This window comes from Ostrinia nubilalis, chromosome 24 (assembly GCF_963855985.1).
Source record: "Ostrinia nubilalis chromosome 24, ilOstNubi1.1, whole genome shotgun sequence".
Classification (NCBI taxonomy): Eukaryota; Metazoa; Arthropoda; class Insecta; order Lepidoptera; family Crambidae; genus Ostrinia; species Ostrinia nubilalis.
The window spans coordinates 848,449-869,972 of NC_087111.1; the positions used below are offsets into that span (position 1 = coordinate 848,449).

The window sequence follows — 21,524 nt, forward strand, 5'->3', positions numbered from 1 at the left end:
ACGGGGACGGGGACGGGGAGCAAATTACACGAGATCACCGCAATCTGCACTGGTCCCGCGGACTTATTTAATTCTTTCGAAATTCGTTTCCAGGGACGGACTGAGAACTATTTTAGAGGGATTAGTTAGGAGGACTAGCGGCCGCCCGCGACTTCGTCGTACGCGTGGATCCCGTTTTACCCCCTTTGGGGTAGAGTTTCGTAAAAGCGGATGCCTACGTCATAACATCTACCTGCATGCCAAATTTCAGCCCAGTGGTTTGGGCTGTGCGTTGATAGATCACTATATAAGTCACCTTTGAGTTCAACCTCAGAGTCATATTATTAATTTTATCTTAATAGGATGTTTGTATTTCATTCTCCCCATTGACCCACATAAACAAGGTCCTTTTAATCCCTGAACCTTGGACTGAATCAAAAGCCGCCTGCAGCTGTTTACAGACGACAATCTCGTCCCCATCAAACGGGACGGGGACGGGGAGCAAATTACACAAGATCACCGCAATCTGCTATTTCCGGGAGGGCGACCAGCAGTCCCAGGGTGGTGTCGGGTTTATCGTCCACAAGTCCCTTGTCAACAACGTGGTCCAGATCGAGAGTGTTTCGGCGAGGGTAGTGTACCTGATACTCAGAATCACCAAACGGTATTCGCTGAAGGTCATACAGGTATACGCACCGACCACGGAACACCCCGACGACGAAGTGGAGACCATGTATGAGGATATTTCCAGAGCCATACATGGCTCCCGGTCCCATTTTACCGTTGTGATGGGGGACTTCAACGCGAAGCTAGGTAAACGAAGCGATAATGAGCCGAAAGTGGGGCAATTTGGGTACGGAGAGAGGAACGCACGTGGCCAACTGCTGGCTGGCTTTATGGAGAGGGAGGGCCTCTTTATGATGAACTCCTTCTTCAGAAAGCCAAAACAGCGAAAGTGGACATGGCTGCATCCCAATGGCGCTACAAAAAATGAGATAGACTTCATCTTGTCGACGAAGAAGCATAGGTATATTCAATGATGTCTCTGTGATCAATTCGGTCAAAACAGGAAGCGATCACCGAATGGTAAGAGGCACATTGAATATCAGACCCAAGCTCGAGAGATGAGATGATGAGCTACTGATGAAGTCTACGCTCCGCCCAGCGCCCATCCAACTCCAAAACCCCGAAAGCTTTCAGCTCGAGTTGCAAAATCGTTTCGAATGCCTAGGAGACTGCGAAAATGTGGACAAATACAATGACAGGTTCGTGGAAATTGTCCAAACGACTGGGTCTAAGTTCTTTAAAACCCGTCGTTCAAAAGGAACCAAAAAGATCTCTGACCTCACCAATCAACTCATGGAAGAGAGACGGAACTTGGTTCTGCAGTCCTCTGAAGATGCTGCTCAGTATCGGCGCCTTAACAGACAGATCTCCAAGTCTTTGACTCGCGACCTACGCCAATTTAATACAGACCGTATTAAAGAGGCGATTGAGCGAAACAAGGGCTCTAAAGTGTTCGCAAGAGATCTGTCTGTTGGCCAAAGTCAACTGACCAAGCTGAAGACAGAGGATGGCAGAGCCATTTCGTCGGGGCCGGAGATATTGGAAGAGGTCGAGAAGTTCTACGGACAATTATACACGAGTGTACGTGCACCTGTCACAAATCTAGCCGAAGACCCAAGAGCTAGACTGACCCGACACTATACCGAAGATATCCCGGACGTCAGTCTGTACGAGATTAGAATGGCTCTCAAACAGCTGAAGAACAACAAGGCACCGGGTGATGATGGAATCACGGCTGAGCTTTTGAAGGCAGGCGGAACGCCGGTACTGAGGGCTCTTCAGAAGCTGTTCAATTCCGTCATCCTCGAAGGAAAAACGCCTACGACATGGCACAGAAGTGTGGTGGTACTCTTCTTCAAAAAAGGTGACAAAACCTTATTGAAGAATTATAGACCCATCTCACTTCTGAGCCATGTCTACAAGCTGTTTTCAAGAGTCATTACGAATCGTCTCGCTCGCAGGCTCGACGACTTCCAGCCTCCCGAACAAGCCGGTTTCCGAAAAGGCTTTAGTACCATAGACCACATACATACGCTAAGGCAGATTACACAGAAGACCGAGGAGTATAATCAACCACTTTGCCTGGCGTTTGTGGATTATGAGAAAGCCTTCGATTCGGTCGAGACCTGGGCAGTGCTACAGTCTCTCCAAAGGTGCCAAATTGACTATCGATATATCGAAGTGTTGAGGGGTTTGTACAAAAACGCCACAATGTCGGTCCGCCTCCAGGATCGGGATTCGAAACCTATCCAGTTGCAGCGAGGGGTAAGACAGGGAGACGTCATATCTCCAAAACTGTTTACCACCGCCCTGGAAGATGTCTTCAAGCTTCTGGACTGGAACGGATTTGGCATAAATATCAACGGCGAGTACATCACCCACCTTCGATTCGCGGACGATATCGTAGTCATGGCTGAGACCTTGGAGGATCTAGGCACAATGCTCGATGGCCTCAGTAGAGCCTCTCAACAAGTGGGCCTCAGAATGAACATGGACAAGACAAAAATCATGTCTAATGTCCGTGTTGCACCCACTCCTCTGAAGGTTGGAGACTCTACACTCGAAGTTGTCGACAATTATGTATACCTGGGACAAACAGTCCAGTTAGGTAGGTCCAACTTCGAGAAAGAGGTCAATCGTCGAATCCAACTCGGATGGGCAGCGTTCGGGAAGCTTCGCCATATACTCATGTCCGAAATACCGCAGTGTCTCAAGACGAAAGTCTTCGAGCAGTGTGTGTTGCCAGTGTTGACATATGGATCCGAAACGTGGTCGCTTACTATGGGCCTCATAAGGAGGCTCAAGGTCACCCAAAGGGCGATGGAGCGGGCTATGCTCGGAGTTTCCCTGCGTGATCGAATCAGAAATGAGGAGATCCGTAGGAGAACCAAAGTAACCGACATAGCTCGCAGAATTGCTAAAATCAAGTGGCAGTGGGCGGGGCACATAGCTCGTAGAGACGATGGCCGTTGGGGCAGGAAAGTTCTCGAGTGGCGACCACGGGCTGGAAAACGTAGCGTGGGCAGGCCTCCTACTAGGTGGACCGACGATCTGGTAAAGGTCGCGGGAAGAGCCTGGATGCGGGCAGCGCAGGACCGTTCATTGTGGAAAACCTTGGGGGAGGCCTTTGTCCAGCGGTGGACGTCATTTGGCTGAAACGAACGAAGACCGCAATCTGCACTGGTCCCGCGGACTTATTTAATTCTTTCGAAATTTGTTTCCAGTGACGGACTGGGAACGATGTTAGAGGGATTAATGAAACTTAAAGTTTAGCATAAATGACGCCAATATTAAGGCTAAATGAAATAAATATTATGTTGTGTGTTAACTTGAGAAAATTAAGTGATGAAGTAATTAAAAGTAAAGAGTCGATTTGCAACATTAGGTTAAATATTTTTGTTTTGGAAATATTAAGTAACGTTTATTTATGTCTGGTATGGATCACAATCTCAGCAGAGGGATCATATAGCTGCCACCTAGGGGTAGTGAACTTACACGGCAAAAAAAGTCTTGTTTACTGGAGACTGCATGCGCTTGTTAGAATTTTGGGCATTAGTCATTTGTAAGTTAGGCAATATTAATGTATTAAAGCAGATTCTTTAATTAATAAAGTTACCACAAAAAAAGAATAATAATAAGCAAAATCTATCATAAAATACTTTATGTTATATTCCTATCATATCGTATTATACCGTGGAAATATATAGGACTATAATACTGTAGTTTAATAAATAAGCAAGTTCCAAATTAAAAATCCAATTATAAATTCAAATAGTTTATTCAGTAATTTATGTAGATATATTCTAACACGCTCAATATTATATTGAGTTCGGACATAAAGATCAGTTGACATAGCTTGACTTGCAAACTTGCAATTATTGGTATTTTTCGTGCCCAATCAAAAAGTTGAAGCTGCAAGACTTTGATCTGTCTTTTTTTTTTATTATCTTTTAGTAAAATTTCAGTGACTCTACTACTGAAATATTTCTAAATCCGTCCCCGTTTTACAAGGCGGTTCACAATTCTCGCTTCGGCCGCGGGCTGCACACCAGTAGCTATAAAGGAAAATTTGCGCCAACGCAAGATTGCACGATAACATGGAAATATCCAGGTTTTACGACTAAAATGCTCTCGGCATGGCGGTTTTTTAGAGACAAATTAAAGTAAGTCATATTTGAATGGAGCCTTCTTGACACAATAAGTAGGTAGGTACTCGTAGCTATAAGGGGCTGTGAAAACGTAGACACATTTTGTACTGTAACGGCATACCGTTACAGAAACCCGAAAATATGACCTACCTATTCCCTACTGTAATATTATTTACCTTAACTTCGAACTCCTCATACACAAAGAACATAGGTTCTTCTGATTAATTTCGTTGCGGGTCCAATGACAGTTTAACTTTCCCCCGGGACAAACTTGACCTTCACTTATTCGCGGTCAAGCTGTAAATCCTGGCTACATAGGAGTTGCAGTGGTGGGGAATAGTCCCGTACTGTAATATTATAAATGCGAAAGTAACTCTATATGTCACGTTTTCACCACTGAACTGATTTTGATGAAAGGTATAGAGATAGTTTGAGTCCCAGGGAAACGACTTAGGATTAGGATTTTATACCGGTTTTTGAAACAGGGACGCGCGAGATAAAGTTTTAATGTCAGACAAAATTTCAAAGTTAGTTTTTGATGAGTACCTACAATCTACATAGATAAAACTCCCAAAAGACGCATTTAAACTGCTATTTTCACGACAAAGCCATCCCCTCTTACATCAAGCCTCTCTACGTTTCATTGTAAAGGCATGTTACGGTTAAATTATCGCCTCGGATACGATTGACTCGTTCACAATAGCACGTACACTCACGAGCAAGGAAATACACGATAGCACATCAAGCTTCACACAATGGCGTCTTAACTCGTTGTGATAAGGAGTATTTTGCAACAAAAATGTATAGGCGAATGTGCTGTGCGTTATATAACGTTATCGAGAACCAAGAGGCTGTCATGTCAGGGCGTTTACTTTGACTGTACGTTGCAGAGCAAGTGACTGTTCAGTTACGTGCATTGGTTTGGAAACATAAGAGGAAATATCAATATGAGGCGATCGATGAAATAAAAGATGAAAGGCATACAAGTAGGTTATCGGGGAACCAGACGCAGGTTAGCGTACCATCCCTATATTGTTGACATTCCACCAACTCGCACTAAGCGTTTCGATGACTCTTTTATAATGCGAACAGCTAGGGACTGGAATTCGTTGCCTGCTGCTGTCTTTCCCGAAGACCATAATCCGGGCCTTTTCAAGGCGAGAGTGAATAGGCACTTACAGGGCAGATATGTACCATCCTAGACTGCATCCCACTTAACATCAGGTGCGTGCGATTGTGGTCAAATACCTGCCTTGTTATGCATAAAAAAAGGTATCGGAGTTTTAAAGTGAACAATTACTTTCGGTAGTTATTTCCCTTATTTCCAGACAAACAAAAGGGTACTATTTCCCGGGAAGAAATGACAGGATCAAAATTGCCATGCTCGAAACTTGAGAGTCTGGAACTGGTCGCCGACATTCGTTTCTTCACATGACTGCCCGCCGACACAACATTTCGTATATCGCCGCTTCGCCAACAGAACCTTTCACCAGCGTACGATTCGTCGACAGCACAGTTCGTCATTAGATATTTCGCCTACGAACGATTCACTAAGCCGATACTTCGTCAATTAGGTAACTAATCATCTTAGAATTATTCAAATAAAGTTAGGTACTTTCGGATTTATGAAATTTAGCATTAGGGAAATACACATAATAAAACTTTTAATAGTCGATGAAAATAGAAAAAATAAAAGATAATAGGAAAAAACATTATGATTTAATGTAATACAAACTTAAATAAGCAATACTTTTGTAATGTAACAAAGTAACAATCGTCAAAATCTATATTAATTAATTAAAATTAATAATTGCTTTCATGCCTAAACCACTGAACCGATTTTGATGAAATTTGGCATAGAGATAGTTTGAGTCCCGAGAAAGGACATAGGATAGTTTTTATCCCGGTATTTTTGAAACAAGGACGCGCGCGATAAAGTTTTTCTATGACAGACAAAATTCCACGCGGGCGAAACCGCGGGCGGAAAGCGTATTTTGGTTCACCATGATTTTTTTAATTAATTATTAAAGATTATGACGATTGTAATATTACAAAAGTATTGCTTATTTAAGTTTGTATTACATTAAATCATAATGTTTTTTCCTATTATCTTTTATTTTTTCTATTTTCATCGACTATTAAAAGTTTTATTATGTGTATTTCCCTAATGCTAAATTTCATAAATCCGAAAGTACCTAACTTTATTTGAATAATTCTAAGATGATTAGTTACCTAATTGACGAAGTATCGGCTTAGTGAATCGTTCGTAGGCGAAATATCTAATGACGAACTGTGCTGTCGACGAATCGTACGCTGGTGAAAGGTTCTGTTGGCGAAGCGGCGATATACGAAATGTTGTGTCGGCGGGCAGTCATGTGAAGAAACGAATGTCGGCGACCAGTTCCAGACTCACATAGTATCGAAGTTTGTTACAGTTTACCATATTTTATGTCTAGTAATGTAGGTCTAACATTGTAGTCTATAGCCATAGCTGGGCACCGTTAATCAAATAGTTAACTTCGTTAATCGTTAAACCGTTAATAAAAAAATTAACTTCGTTAAACGTTAAAACGTTACATTTTGCAAGATTTAACGCAAGTTAACGTTAATCGTTAATCCGTTAACACATTATAATAAAACGAAAAAAAAAATGTATGCAAGGTTCAAATAATTTCGAAAGCTTGTATCGCGCATGGAATTTATTCCTCTTTTCGGCCAGAAAGTTTTGACAGTTCCAACTCCTTGCCAGACAGTTTTTTTAGGATAGCTGCCAAAGCCACGATGACCCAAACTTCATATAATCCACCAACATTCTAACCTATATTGGGAGCATACGCTGACAAACTTTCAGCTTTTATACAGTGTGAGTCACGATAAAGTGCACATAAGAAAATAGGTGAAACTAGACCTATTTTTATCGACAAAAAAGAGGTCAATTTTTTTTTTACATTTTTATAGAATTTTTTATAGATTTTTTTCTTCCAATTACTTCTTGTAACGAAAATGTAATAACTTTTAAACTAAGAGGTATATCCTGATAAGATAAAAACAGTAATAATGCTAAATAACAGGCGATACTAAAAAACCTTTAACTAGCCTTTGTTCAAACGATCATTGCAAACGTTGTAATAGGGATAGAAACATGCGATTTTTGGTTTTACAAAAGTAATACGATAGAGAATAATACAAAGTAATAAAAACCACCTGTTATAGGGGCATTTTTTGGAGAAATTTATCAAATAACCAAAAAACACGAATCTAAAAACAGATTTTTTTCAAAAAGTATAATTTTTTATTATTTGTTGGCATTTCCTGGGTATTTTATGTATTTTTTTAGTATCGCCTGTTATTTAGCATTATTACAGTTTTTATTTTATCAGGAATACCTCTTAGTTTAAACGTTATTACGTTTTCTTTACAAGCAGTAATTGTAAGAAAAAAAAATCTATAAAAATTAAAAAAAAATCTCAAAAAATTTTTGACCTCTTTTTTGTCGATAACAATAACACCCGTATTCACAAACGATACTTTCCTATGTGAAGCAGCAACGCTATGCGAAATGAGACATTTCTCAATGCGTTCCATATGACAAGCCTTTCTATTCATAAACAATACTTAAACGACCCTTGACTATGCAAAATCAGAGTGTTGAATAGTGCTCTGTGATTGGTTCGCTTATGTTACGCACTTCACTCCGCTAACTGACATTCCTGTCATTCAAACGGTGCAACGGTTTTTATGTGTCGTTAATTTGTGGATTTATGAATTAAATAAATATGGATAAAACTACAACTATCAGGTTAGTATGAATACTTCGATTTTATTGTTTATTTTCATTCAATAATAAAACACTGTCTTGAGCAGTAATAAAAATAGTGAAAATCATGTGTTTCAATCATTATTTTTCAGATCAAAAAAGCTGCCGTTTTCTTCTTCCGAAAGAGAGCTGCTGATTGTAGCTATAATTTAAGAGAACGGCCTATTATTGAAGACAAGCATACCTTTTATTATCCTCTCTAAAATATCGAGTTGAATAAGCAGGCCAGGGAAAATTAACAGTGACTTACAATTCTCAACCATATTTATGTTTCACAAAGGCTCACACATCAACTGCAAACCTGCTGGAATAATTTAAAGACCCAAAGAAAGAAAGAACTTTCTCAGGAATCAATCAAACGTTCTCAACACCCAATAGTAAGTAATGTTTTTAAAATATTAGTAGGTAGATTTATGAGGAATAACTAAGCAGAGTATACTCAAAGGAATTAAATTCATAATTTTCTTTTCAGGTATCAAGAAATTAAGATTAGTAGTAGCAAGAATGAAGATTAAGACAGAAACAAGAATCAAACGCACCACATTGAATAATATCAACAAGACCAGGCTTTGCACGAGTTGGGGCTACAAAGAGAAACAAATTTGATAGCAAGAGAAAAGAATTTTTTAGAACATAAAAAAAAGATTCATGATTTACAAATACATAAAATTAAATTGGGGGAGGAAAACCTTGGGGGAGGCCTTTGTCCAGCAGTGGACGTCATTTGGCTGAAAAGAAGAAGAAGAAGAAAATTAAATTAGCCATTGAAGATTGATGAAAATAAAACTTCATAAATTTTTTTGTTTTATTTGCCCCTAGCAACTGATACATATGTAGGTATATAGGTGGCACTGGAACGCCTCTCGCAGTTAATTTCCTCAGGTCTTCTTTTATCAGTGGTAAAAGTATGAAAAGTACCCCATCTTTGGAAAACCTAAAGTAAATTCGTCTGAATTGTAATAATCAAAGGGATTTTGGGAATCCCGTATCACTTTTCTGGTACTTATTCTACTTTGCTCATTGATAAAATTATCAAATTACTCTTCACTACTGTAATCCATTGTAAGATGATATTAATCGAATACAACCATAAATAAAGCAAACAAACCTCAAAAACGAGAATAACCTAAAAATTTTGACGTAAAGAGACACTATGCGTTTCGTAATACAGCTCCCTGTCTACCTTAGCTTTGCGTTCATTCTAAGGGACGCATAGTGCTTGTCACCACTGAAGTATCGTCTATGAATAGGTTTTTGGGACCCTGTGCGTCCACGCGCACTATGAGGCCCCAAAGTAATGTTTGTGAATACGGGTGTAAGTCTAGTTTCACCTATTTTCATATGTAAACTTTATCGTGACTCACACTGTATAATGACGTTGGTCTGGCGTTCACCAGCTCTTAGTCTATTCTATAGTATCTTAATCTCAGAGCCTTGGTTCAATTACAATACAATTTAGCATCAATGTGCTCGAAAAGACAAATCCAACAAACCCAAACTCGATAAGTTTCCACCGTTTCGTTTAGGAATTCCTATGGCCACCTCCTGACTCCATCATCAGGACCCTGGACATCATCATAGTACTAAAGTGCTCGAAAAGACAAATCAAACGAACCCTAATTCGATGCGATTCCGCCGTTTCATTTAGGAGTTCCTATGGCCGCCTCCTGACTCCATCATTAGACCAGCTCAATGGTACCACAACATTGCATTTTCATCGTACTTACATAAGTATACCAAATTGCGGCTCAATCGGTTGAGAACTGGTTTAAATTCAGTTGCAAGATTTGTCCTACACATACTAACAAGTGAAGTCAATAATAAGCTTGTAAATAAATAAAAACCGGCCAAGTGCGTGTCGGACTCACGCACAAAGGGTTCCGTAGCATTGATTTATGTTTTTTTTTTTTAATTTAAGTTATTTGTATGAAAGATTACGCGGTAATAAGCGGTTTACGATTTACGAGGTATTAAAAAAAAACTACTTACTAGATCTCGTTCAAAACAATTTTCGTTGGTAGTTTTTATAGTAATGTACATCATATGTTTTTTTTAGATTTTTCATTTTCTTATTTCAGAAGTTAGAGGGGGGGGGGGGGACCAACTTTTTTCCACTTTGGAAGCGTCTGTCACGCAAACTATTCGGTTTAGAAAAAAAGTATTTTAGAAACCTCGATATCATTTTTGAAGACCTATCCATAGACACCCCACACGTATGTGTTTGACGAAAAAAAAATTTTTGAGTTTCAGTTCTAAGTATGGGGAGCCCCCAATATTTATTATTATTATTTAATTTTTGCATCAAAATATTAATGCGGTTCACAGAATACATCTACCTACCAAGTTTCAACAATATAGCTCTTATAGTTTCGGAAAAAAATGGCTGTGACATACGGACGGACAGACGGACGGACAGACAGACAGACATGACGAATCTATAAGGGTTCCGTTTTTTGCCATTTGGCTACGGAACCCTAAAAAATAGCATTTTTATATCGTTTCTTTCTGGTTACAAAAACTGTTGTTTTGGGTTCTGGAAGTTCTGGAAGCCCAAACGTACTTGTCAGAACGCGTTTTTCTAGTGTTTTCCAGCGTGAAGGCTGTATCTTTTTGGTAATAGTAGGTACTGGATTAACGATTAACGGACTTAGGATAATTTAACGGAAGTTAACGAGTCCGTTAACATTTTTTAAAGTTAACTTAAAAGTTAATCCGTTAATAGAAATGTTAACTTCGTTAATTAACGATTAACGGATTAACGAGTTAATGCCCAGCTATGTCTATAGCCCGTATTCACAAACATTACTATGAGGTATCACAGTGCGCGTGGACGCACAGGGTGACACATGAATTAATCATAGAGCTTTATTCAACGCTGTGCGTTCAATTTGCTGCTTCATTTAAGCAAGCATCGTTTGTGAATAAGGGCGTGAGCCTACATGCCCAGTGGCTTACCTACTCCACTAAATAAAACTCCCAAGTTTAAAAAACTATCTTCATTTCAGCCCCAATGTTACTGCTATATTTACCCGACTATGCGGAATGAAAAAAGTGACAAACACGTCTTGCTCGCCGTGACAAATGGCCTAGGTGACTGGAGTCGATCAACTGTCCATCGCCGAGACTGATTCCTCTGCTGAAACTAGGATGAACCTATAGGGAATTGATTGATATTGTCGGCGATTCTTAGTTTTCCCTAGATGTATTAAGTTGTTCTCCAGCTTACAACACATTTAACTTATGCGCAGCGTGAGACGTCCACCCACAAGGTGGACCGACGACATCGCAAAGGTAGCAGGAAGGCGCTGGACGCAGGCCGCTACCAACCGGGCAACATGGAAAGCATTGGAGGAGGCCTATCTTCAGCAGTGGACGTCCTATGACTGAGATGATGATGATGAATTTATAACTAACTGCACCAACAGCCAACATGCATTTTAACTTTCTGGCTTAAATTATTATACAATTCCCGATAAAAAGAGTCCCGGGAAAGATAGTTCCCGGTTTTTGAAACAGGGACGCGCGCGATAAAGTTTTTCTGTGACGCAAAATTCTACGCGGGCGAAGCCACGGGCGGAAAGCTAGTATGATATTATATTCCATCCCCGTCAACCCCAGTGGTATGAGCCTATTGTGCTGAATTCACTCCTTGCGAGGATATTTTGACTTACTTGTAGGCGTTAATATTAACCCCTTTTACTACCACTACAAAAAAACCATCTGTCAAATTTGACAAATCGAATAAAACAATCACTTATTTCAGAAGTAGACGTCTTTTATGTGAGTACCTCATCTTCAACTAAAATGCAAAGATATTATTTCCTTGATGCTGAAAGCAAAATGCTTACCAAAGAAATATTGGCAAAGGTCTGTTCTTACGAAATAAAATACATTTCCATATACAAAATATGGGGGATATTGAATGAGAGCCGTAGGCGTAGTGTAGGGGAGAGGGGGGCAGCTTTGAACAATTTTCATACTTTATTAAATATCTTCCAAATTTGAACGATTTCATTAATTTTTTCTTCCTAGATAGAGGTCATGGTTATCACACAACAAAATAATGATGTTCTTCTTAATCATTTATGAACGCTTATTAAGATATTTAGATTTTTGCACAGACCCGTAAACGTTCAAAACTGCCCCGTAGTCGGGGCAGCCTTGAACACGCCTGGGGCAGTTTTGAATTAGTATTTTTTTCAATGAAATAAAACTGAATATTTATGAATGTGTATTTTTAAAATAATTAATAAACAAAATTTTAAACGATCAGTGTCATTTGGGATCAATTTAACATGTTTATTTTATTTTACATCACTCTGTACAAAGTAACTCAAAACTTAGGGATATTATTTTAAAAAAAAGTAAATATAAGATATATCAATTAACTAAATACTAATAAACTTTCTGTTTAATGACACATCAAAGACAAAACTGCATAATTTAAAAAATATCAATCAACTACTAAAACTAGCTTTTGCCCGGACTTCACCCACCTTGAAATTTTATCTGTCACAGTAAAGCAATCTGCTTATTTTTCATGTAAAATCCTTCTACGAAGTATTAGAAAACTTAAGGTTTCATAATACCACTTAAAAAAGAAAATTGATGAAGTTCAAAGGTGCCCCAACCATTTCGTTCAAAGCTGCCCCATGGGTATATTTCCAGAAAAAAACATAAATTTAATAACGGAACATACTTTTATATCGCAATTTCTTATCAAATCTTCTTTGAAACTATTCAAACTTCCATATAGTAAACAAACCACTCACTATTTTATAAAACTACGTCCACAAAATCCTTAGAACCAAAATAAAAAAGTGCGAAATTGGCAGTCAAAAACAAAGAACCACTTTTGCCGGTTAACCTACAGTTAGATATTAAAAATGAGATGTGACGGCTATGCGCATCAGTGCTGGCAATATAAATTATGATTTATACCGTTGTAGCCTAAACCAGTGATTTTTAAATTCATTTGTTCTAAGCTGCCCCTGTCCAAAGCTGCCCCCCTCTCCCCTATACTCTCCGCGATTGATGGACACAGCGGGGACAGAATGACTGTCCTTGTTCATACATATTCTAATACTTCTTACATCACTATCACCAGAAAAAATGCGTTAAATAAACAAATCAATAACAAAGTATGACTTGGTTATCATCTCTTAGCCAGTGCTCCAATGTCTGGCAAGTTCTTCCAACAGTGCGTTCTAAATCTTACTACTACCAGGCCTGTTCATCTCCGCGAGTTTACATCGAAAACAAAACACGCACGATGGCCCCCACCTACAGGATACTATTCGACAAGGCCTCACATACGAGCGAACATTGACTCATGCACGCGTATTCTTGTGTATGATGCGTATGATGGAAGAAAATAAAGAAAATGGTGTACTAAATACTGTGCAGTATTTAACTGCCTAAATAATAATAAAAACACAGAATGTACTTTTTTAAGTTGCCTCAAGACACTGAGAGGTAAATAAGTACCTAGTTAATATTATTCATAATAATTCATGCTAAATCATGTATTTCCTCCGCCATTTTCCGCAGTTTGGCACCTCACGTCACATCATTTTACCGAAGTCAGCCCTATAGCTTCGGCGCAGTGCCGATCACTGACGTTTGTCAACAAAATGGTGCTTGACTCTTGAGACAGGCTAAATTACACCATATTGTTAATGACATTGAGCATACATTTTTTTAAATACCTCCGCGAAGTAAAACTTCTGTACGTAGTACTTATTATTATTCTATGCTAGTACTTCTTTGCCTGGCCCATTCCCATTTTATTTGGGGTCGGCCCTCCGAGTCATGCGTCTCCAGGCGGCTCGGTCCTGGGTTGTCTTACTGTTAACTTGGGCTTCTAGGGTTAATTCTGTTGATTGGACATCCATGTAATTTGGGGTCTTCTTCGTCCGCGGGGCTTAGTTTGGTTCTAAAATTGATAGTTAGCGTTCTAAATCTTACTGTCATGTTAAATTTTTTAGCTCCTAGAGTCACTCACTCACTTCTACCAGTGACAGTAAGATTCCATGATAACATATTGTAAGTAAGTATTTACATTTTAGATTAGTGTAGACTGTGTGGAGTGTGAGCCAAATCTTATTTTAACTCTACGATGACTTGATAATGTGAGATTATGAGATGATGATATATTATATCCACTAAGATTTTGGATAGAATACACCAGATTTTTTGGCAAACTTGTTTTGTGCTTCCATACCATTTATCCGATTGAGTCATATCAGACAAATCCAACACTAGTGCTATGACATAAATAATCTAGAAGAAAAAGCAAGGCTTATTAATGGTCCTTCTACACGTTCTTACTTTACGTCAGTATGATGGAGCATAATGTAAAAATATACAGACAGACATGTTACGGGAAACAAGTGAACACGTTAGGGGAAGGCTGAAATAATGTTATGATGACCTTATTCTCTGTACATGATTATTAATATCAAACAAGGAGACTATCAACAGAATATCGCGTGCTAGATGGGAGTCTTAAAGGCCACCTTCTATCAACGGGAACGCGTGGTGAGTAACTTGCTTCTGAATGTACTACTGTAACTTCCTACTTTTTTATATTTTTAAACCGGCAGACAGTGGTAACTGAGTTTGTTGCGGCGCTTCTTCTCAGCACTTGCCAAATGTTTGTCTCGAAGCGCTGGTAGAGCAAAAAAAGTAAGTACTAATTTAATTAGTACTTATTGATTATTGAATTACGAGTATATGAATTGAAATTAGCATCTTGAGATGTCGTGGGTTCGACTCCCACCTTAGGAGGCAGTTCGAATTTTTCAAGTAAAATAAAAATTTAGATCGAGAGGCGACTCTTAACGCCCGATTTTTTTTAATAAATAGCGGCAACAATCAGTAATGACAGTGTGTTTAGAATGAAGGAATCAAATCGTTTTTTAAGCAAGTAGACTTCCAAAGAGCACAGTATTTTAGGACGACAGTTACTTATGGTGCGACAAGGCTATTAAAGAGTAGGGATATTCAAAATGTCACTACCGAAGAAACGAATGAGAATAAATGATGTCATAATTACCTACCAATAGTGTTTGGATGCCTTATCTATATCTACTAATATTATAAATGCGAAAGTAACTCTGTCTGTCTGTCTTACTTTCACGCCTAAACCACTGAAGCTATTTTGATAAAATTTGGCACAGAGATAGTTTGAGTCCCGGGAAAGGACATAAGATAGGTTTTATCCCGGTTTTTGAAACAGGGACGCGCGCGATAATGTTTTTCTGTGACAGACAAAATACCACGCGGGCGAAGCCGCGGAAGGAAAGCTAGTTATTCAATAAATGAACAACCTTAACATTTTCCATAGTAACACGTAGTCATGTTCGTAGCAAATAGGCAATTAAGCAGTGCCTACTTCGCAAACGGTATTTAATTGATGACTATTAGTGATTTGGCATTAGTGCCGACTAATACTAAAGGAATAAAACTGTTGCTTTGCCTAATGTAATACATGCTTCCCTTGGCCCATTCATCATCATTTCAGCCATAGGACGTCCACTGCTGAACATAGACCTCGTATTATACAAAGCGCCACCTCTGCAGCTCTGTCACTATCTCTAGCTCCCAGGTGGAATTATTTATTAGCCTTAGATTATAACGCTCGTGTTCACAAACATTACTATGAGGTCTCACAGTGCACGTGGGCGTGACAGGGTGACACACGAACCAATCACAGAGCTTTATTCAACGCTGTGCGTTCGATTTGGTGCTTCCGATTGAGTCCCAGACGGCATTAATTAATGTCATAACAATTGATTATCTATTGTGTCTAGATTCGCGGAGCTTGAAGGATTAAGTAAGTATCGTTTGTCAATACAGGTGTAAGACAGTTCTAATAGAAACGCTAGATACTAAGCAACAAGTTCAAATCAAGTGAGAACCGAACAAAAGAAATCCAAACCGGTCAAAAAGCGCTAACAAGATCCTTTGGAGCTAGTGCGATAAATCACTGTGACATATCCGGAACAGATACCAGTAACTACCCTCTGATGCAGCCCTATCACTCGTCCGCAAACTTGCTAACAAGAAAATGTTTGGTGTTACATGAGAGGAAGCGATTTTCAATAATTAAAGTTGATGATCATATAAAAGATAAAAATGTTTGGAATGTTTAACTACCTAGCTCGCATCAATACTTATGACTATAGTTTGTATATTTTAAAGACTGTAAACCCTTGAAAAGGAGGCTGACAATAGTAACTGAGTTTCTTGCGCTGCTTCTTCTCAGCAATGGCCCATTTATTGTCCCGAAGCAGTGGTAGGGTTAATAATGGGACGTGCAAAAGTGCTTTTTAAAAGCCTATTTGCAATAATAAATGAGTTTTATGAGAGTTTAATAAAATTTAGTAGTTTATTGAAGTATACAAGAGTAGAGCAAGGTATTAATTAAACTTATCTCTCTTTATTACTTGTTTTAGAAAAAATGACGCCCTATGCTGAGTAAAGAGCTCCCTCGAGGTTTTCCACAACAACTGGCCTTCCTGCGACCTGTAGCCTTATTCACGTAACAAAACTTCAATTCGGCAACAACACTGAGTTGCGATCCTATCGAGTAATCATTCTATCAAAATGACCCTTGTGAATACGGATTTAGAACTGTTTTTCAATGGGACAACTTCTGAACGTCAGCGAGATCTTGACTGTCAAAATACGTGAATTAGGCCACTGCACCAGATCGTCAGTCCACGTAGAAGACCAGCCCAAACTACGTCTTTTCTTCCCTAACAGACATGTTCCACGAACTATGTTCTGTCTGTGTATTGATAGAATTGATTTTATTTGCAAATAAGTGCAAGTAAAAGTGCTACTCATGTGAAACCCGCTTCAGCTCGTGAAAGACGGTTTGTAAACTCGCATGGTATGCCTGAATCCGAGAGAGCAAACATTAATTCGGAAGTCAACGGGTTTTGTTAATGAATGTTTGTTTTTGAGGTAAATAATAGGTAATTATACTTCTACATACGAGTAGGTGGGTGCCAAAAAGTTCGCAACACGTCTTTGTTTCGGTTGGAATAAGGTTGTGTGTTCAACTCTTTTACCACTTTGGGTGTCACGACCTACACGAATTAAAATTGTCTAAAATTACTTTTAAAATTGACTCCATTTTCGACTAGAAAATAGCACACCATCAGCAACAGCACCAATATTAAAAAGACAATTTTCGGCACTTTATTTGGTACCTTTTATTGAAATAAAAAACTTATTTTCTTCAATACCTAGTCATTTTTTTTTTTGGTTTTTATTAGCTATTACGTTCGGTTCCTGAAGCTGAAAGTTTGAGAATCCCTGCTCTATATCTCAAAGAACGTCCGAAGAAAGTAAAAAACACGTTATAAAGACATCTATTTCTTTTTACACATTCAATAAAACATCACAAAACGGATTGATAATTGTTAAAGCTCTACCAAACCTGTAAAACTCACGCAGGTGTTAAGGGGCAGCACATGGCAAGGGCGAGAGGTCGTTAAGGGTCGTTTGCACTCAAAGACGGAGATCCGGTTTCAAATTGCCACATAATTATGGAAGAGTTTAACGTGGAGGCTGAATGTAAGAAGCGATGGAGGTGGTATTTTTCAGTAAGAAAATAAAGACTTGCAGTTCAGAGAGTTCATCATCATCATTTCAGCCATAGGACGTCCACTACTGGCTAAACATAGGCTTTCCCCAATGCTTTCCATGTTGATCGATTGGTAGCGGCCTGCGTCCTGCGTCAGAGAGTTCAGACATTGAAAATGATTCGTGCAGAATATTGCGAAATGTCTTCGCAAAGTAAACAGATATATGACTTTGCATTATTATTTTTTATGCGGAACAAAGCAGTAGTGAAATGCTATCTAGGGTGGCCAGTAAATTGATTATTATCTCAAACCACAAAGAAAAAAATAATTTAAGTATGTAAAAACCTTATCTGTTCTTAGACTGGGAAAGGGTAGGTATTGCAGTAAATTATTCTTACACTTTTCTCTTCTTTCTTTCTTTTACTTACACACTTCAAAGGGTGTCTGTAAATAAAAGACATTTGCTTTGAAAAGAAATCGATCAAATCAAGATTTACTTCAGAACTACCCTCAACAACCTACCTAAATCTACCCCCAATGCGAATCCAGATTAATTAACTTCAATAAACTTGCGTAATCTCCCATCTGCGACCCGCCATAATGCAAATTAGTCAAAACTTTGTGACGTCACTAATTGGTAACGGTAATCAGATGGCACTTAATTTGATTGGTGACACTGGGATTGTTAAAAGTTTGAATTGAATGTGAGAGGGTCTGAGGTAAAATAGTATAATAGATTTATTATAGTTTCTAATTGACGTTTGCTAACAAATAAGGGTTTCTGATTACTGGCGATTTTATCCTACTAATATTATAAATGCGAAAGTTTGGATTTCTGGATGTCTGGATGTTTGTTACTCGCAAAAACTACTGAACGGATTTTGATGAATCTTTACAGTATTATTGATTGTTTATAACCCAGAATAACATATAGGCTATAATTTATAACGATCTGTGACAATGGAAATTTCACGCGGGTGAAGCCGCGGGCTAAAGCTAGTTTATCATACGAGTATATCTCTAGCAGAGGCCTGTAAAATCAAAGTTGTAGTTTATCTGACAAATAACTTACGTAAGTTGGCATGTAATAATCTCTTAAATCCGTATTGCTAAACATCGCTCAAAGATTCAGTAACTATACTTTATAGAGTTAGATTAGTCTGTGACTAATCTAATACCAATCAATCAAAAGATTTAATCTATGCTAAAATTTAATCGACTTTTGAGCTTCATTCTATAATGCAGTAAAAGAAAAGCCGTTCCATAACTCTTTCTTTATCATGTAACCAATAAGTTTTTTGAGTTTTTATCGTCACTGTTTTATAAAATAGTATGGACAAAAAACCAAAGCCCGATAGAATCCCACCCAATCACATACATCCAGGTACAGTCATTAATTTAATTACGGGCAGGAGCCGCAGCGTCCTCAGAGGCCAGCTCTTAACCTCCGAACACGAAACGAGTGAGGTACAAGACACCTACAGATTGTAGAAGTAGATATTTGAAGGCAGTATTTAACGTGAGTAGTGTAGTCTATGCGTAACGCAAATTTTCGAACAATCCAGAGGTTTTAGGACTTATTTCAAGACGGATTACTTAGTAAGGTTAGTTAGGTCATACCAGACGCAGGTTAGCGTACCATCCCTGTATTGTTGACATTCCACCAGCTCGCAATAAGCGTTTCGATGACTCTTTTATAATGCGAACAACTAGGGACTGGAATTCGTTGCCTGCTGCTGTCTTTCCCGAAAACTATAATCCGGGCCTTTTCAAGGCGAGAGTGAATAGGCACTTACAGGGCAGATATGTACCATCCTAGACTGCATCCCACTTAACATCAGGTGCGATTGTGGTCAAATTCCTGCCTTGTTATGCATAAAAAAAAACTAGTGGTTTGTGGTGTGCCATAAACTACTATTTAAGTGAAAGTTTGTGAGGACGGATGGATGTTTATTCCATTTCCAGGCTTAAATCACTGAAATCACTGAACCGATTTAGAGATAGTTTGAGACCAAGGGAATAACATTAGGTTTTACAACATGTTACAACACAAAGTCTGACATATGGTTATCATTATTATTTTTTATTATTTTTTTTTTTGTTGTTTATCGCTGCATAAAAGGCACCCACTGAAAATCAGTGTCTTGGCAGTTACACTGTCAAGATATTACTGAGTGGGTGACCTTTTTGGCAACTTTGTTTATTTTTTTGTGTATGTCTTTGTTACCTGAGTTTGTTGCCAAAATAGAGTTATTTTCTTTCTTTCTTTCTTACATGTGATGACGCGGGCAAATCTAGTTGCGAATAGCTCGTTAGCCCTTAAGGTAAGCTAAAGGTAAATTAGGAGTGGGTACACCACTATAGCTTAGCAGTCGACAGGTATTGAACTAGCGACCTCTTGAATCGGCAGTCTAATGCCGTTGTGAGCTAATTGCTTCCACTCTAATTAAATGGGCCCGATAGAGCCTAGTCAGACTGACTGGGCTCAATAAGTCTTATGGCTGATTTATAATTAAGATAAATGATAAAATAAGTAACCTAAGTGATTCTGTGATTTTTAGCACATTTTTCTTGAAAATTTAATACACAGAGTCTAAAAGATAAAAAAGTCTCTGTACCTTACTACTACCATAGAACTGATTTCAAGAAAATTTTGCAAGCTAGATTACATTAATTCAAGAGCATGACCAAGACTAGATTTTGTAAAAATCATTAACAATGGCATTGCAGGAAACGGCTTATTTTATTACGTAAATAAACATACTATACTTAACTACAAAATTTCATATTCGAACCTCCAAAAATCTTATCGTAGGTAATATAAACATTATCTCAATTAAAAACCCTTTCAACCTTCCTACATGTGAAACTTTAATTTAATCATGGCCGATCCCTTTGATCCGACCGCAGGGCCAGCGGCCGGTAGCGCAAACAGTAGCATCACAATCAACAGAGGTGTGGGGTGCGTGTTTCCTTTACACTACGAGTTTGATGGGGCCGGGGCAGTTTTAGTTTTGGTTGCAAAATTGCACTTAAGAAGAGTACATAAGAGTGTGCTACCTTACTTTACGGTTATGGGCGTACCCAATCGCTTTGAAGGAGCTAATTCAAACGATCTATACCTACTAAAAATCTACGGTAACCAGGTACTTGAGGTACTTCCCGCAACCATCCTTGGTCCACCTAGTGGGAGGTCTGCTTACATTACTTCTTCCAATCCGTGGTCGCCAACTGAGAACTTATTTGCCTCAGCTTAGCTATATCGTTTCATCCACGAAGACGCGCCCCACCATTCATCCGCTAATGTTTGTGCACACGCACACTACAATAATGACGCTCGGATTGCTAAAAATTGGTGAGGTGCATCTTCGTGGATGAAACGATCTATATTGCCACTTAAGATTGTATTTCTTTTTAACAAAACACAAAATGGCTAGAATGCCGTCTTATGAACTTTCTATGTATTTACCTTAACAAATATTACAATGGAAACGTGCACACTATACCGATGATGCGACATGTAAATTTGAGAGTTGCCAGGTTGATCAGAGTCCTAATCAAACTTGTTAGAATTAATTACAAACTGATGTACAGAAAACAGAATATCAAACTACATAAATTTGTTTCAAAATATTCTCTATTACAACTACATAAGGTGCTTAGTTTGTACTATATCTTCTCGGAAAACGCAGTGTGAGATGTCCAACCAGAAGGTGGACCGACGACCTCATAAAGGTAGCAGGAAGGCGCTGGATGCAGGCCGCTACCAACCGGTCATCATGGAAATCATTGGGGGAAGCCTATTTTCAGGAGTGGTGGACGTCTTATGGCTGAAATGGTGGATAATATATCGTCTCAACTTCCTAACTCAGAAACCCGGAGTAGGAGTCAACAGCCTGGAGCTATGGAGTTATG

The 21,524-nt window shown here is 38.7% G+C and overlaps 1 long non-coding RNA gene across 1 annotated transcript; it reads left to right on the forward strand.

Annotated features, from left to right (window-relative positions):
• The first annotated feature begins 7,819 nt into the window (after positions 1-7,819).
• LOC135083686 (uncharacterized) lies at positions 7,820-8,558 on the forward strand. The gene is made up of 3 exons (XR_010259680.1): positions 7,820-7,992; positions 8,103-8,387; positions 8,483-8,558. It is a non-coding gene; the product is annotated as an uncharacterized LOC135083686 (long non-coding RNA).
• The last annotated feature ends 12,966 nt before the right edge of the window (positions 8,559-21,524 follow it).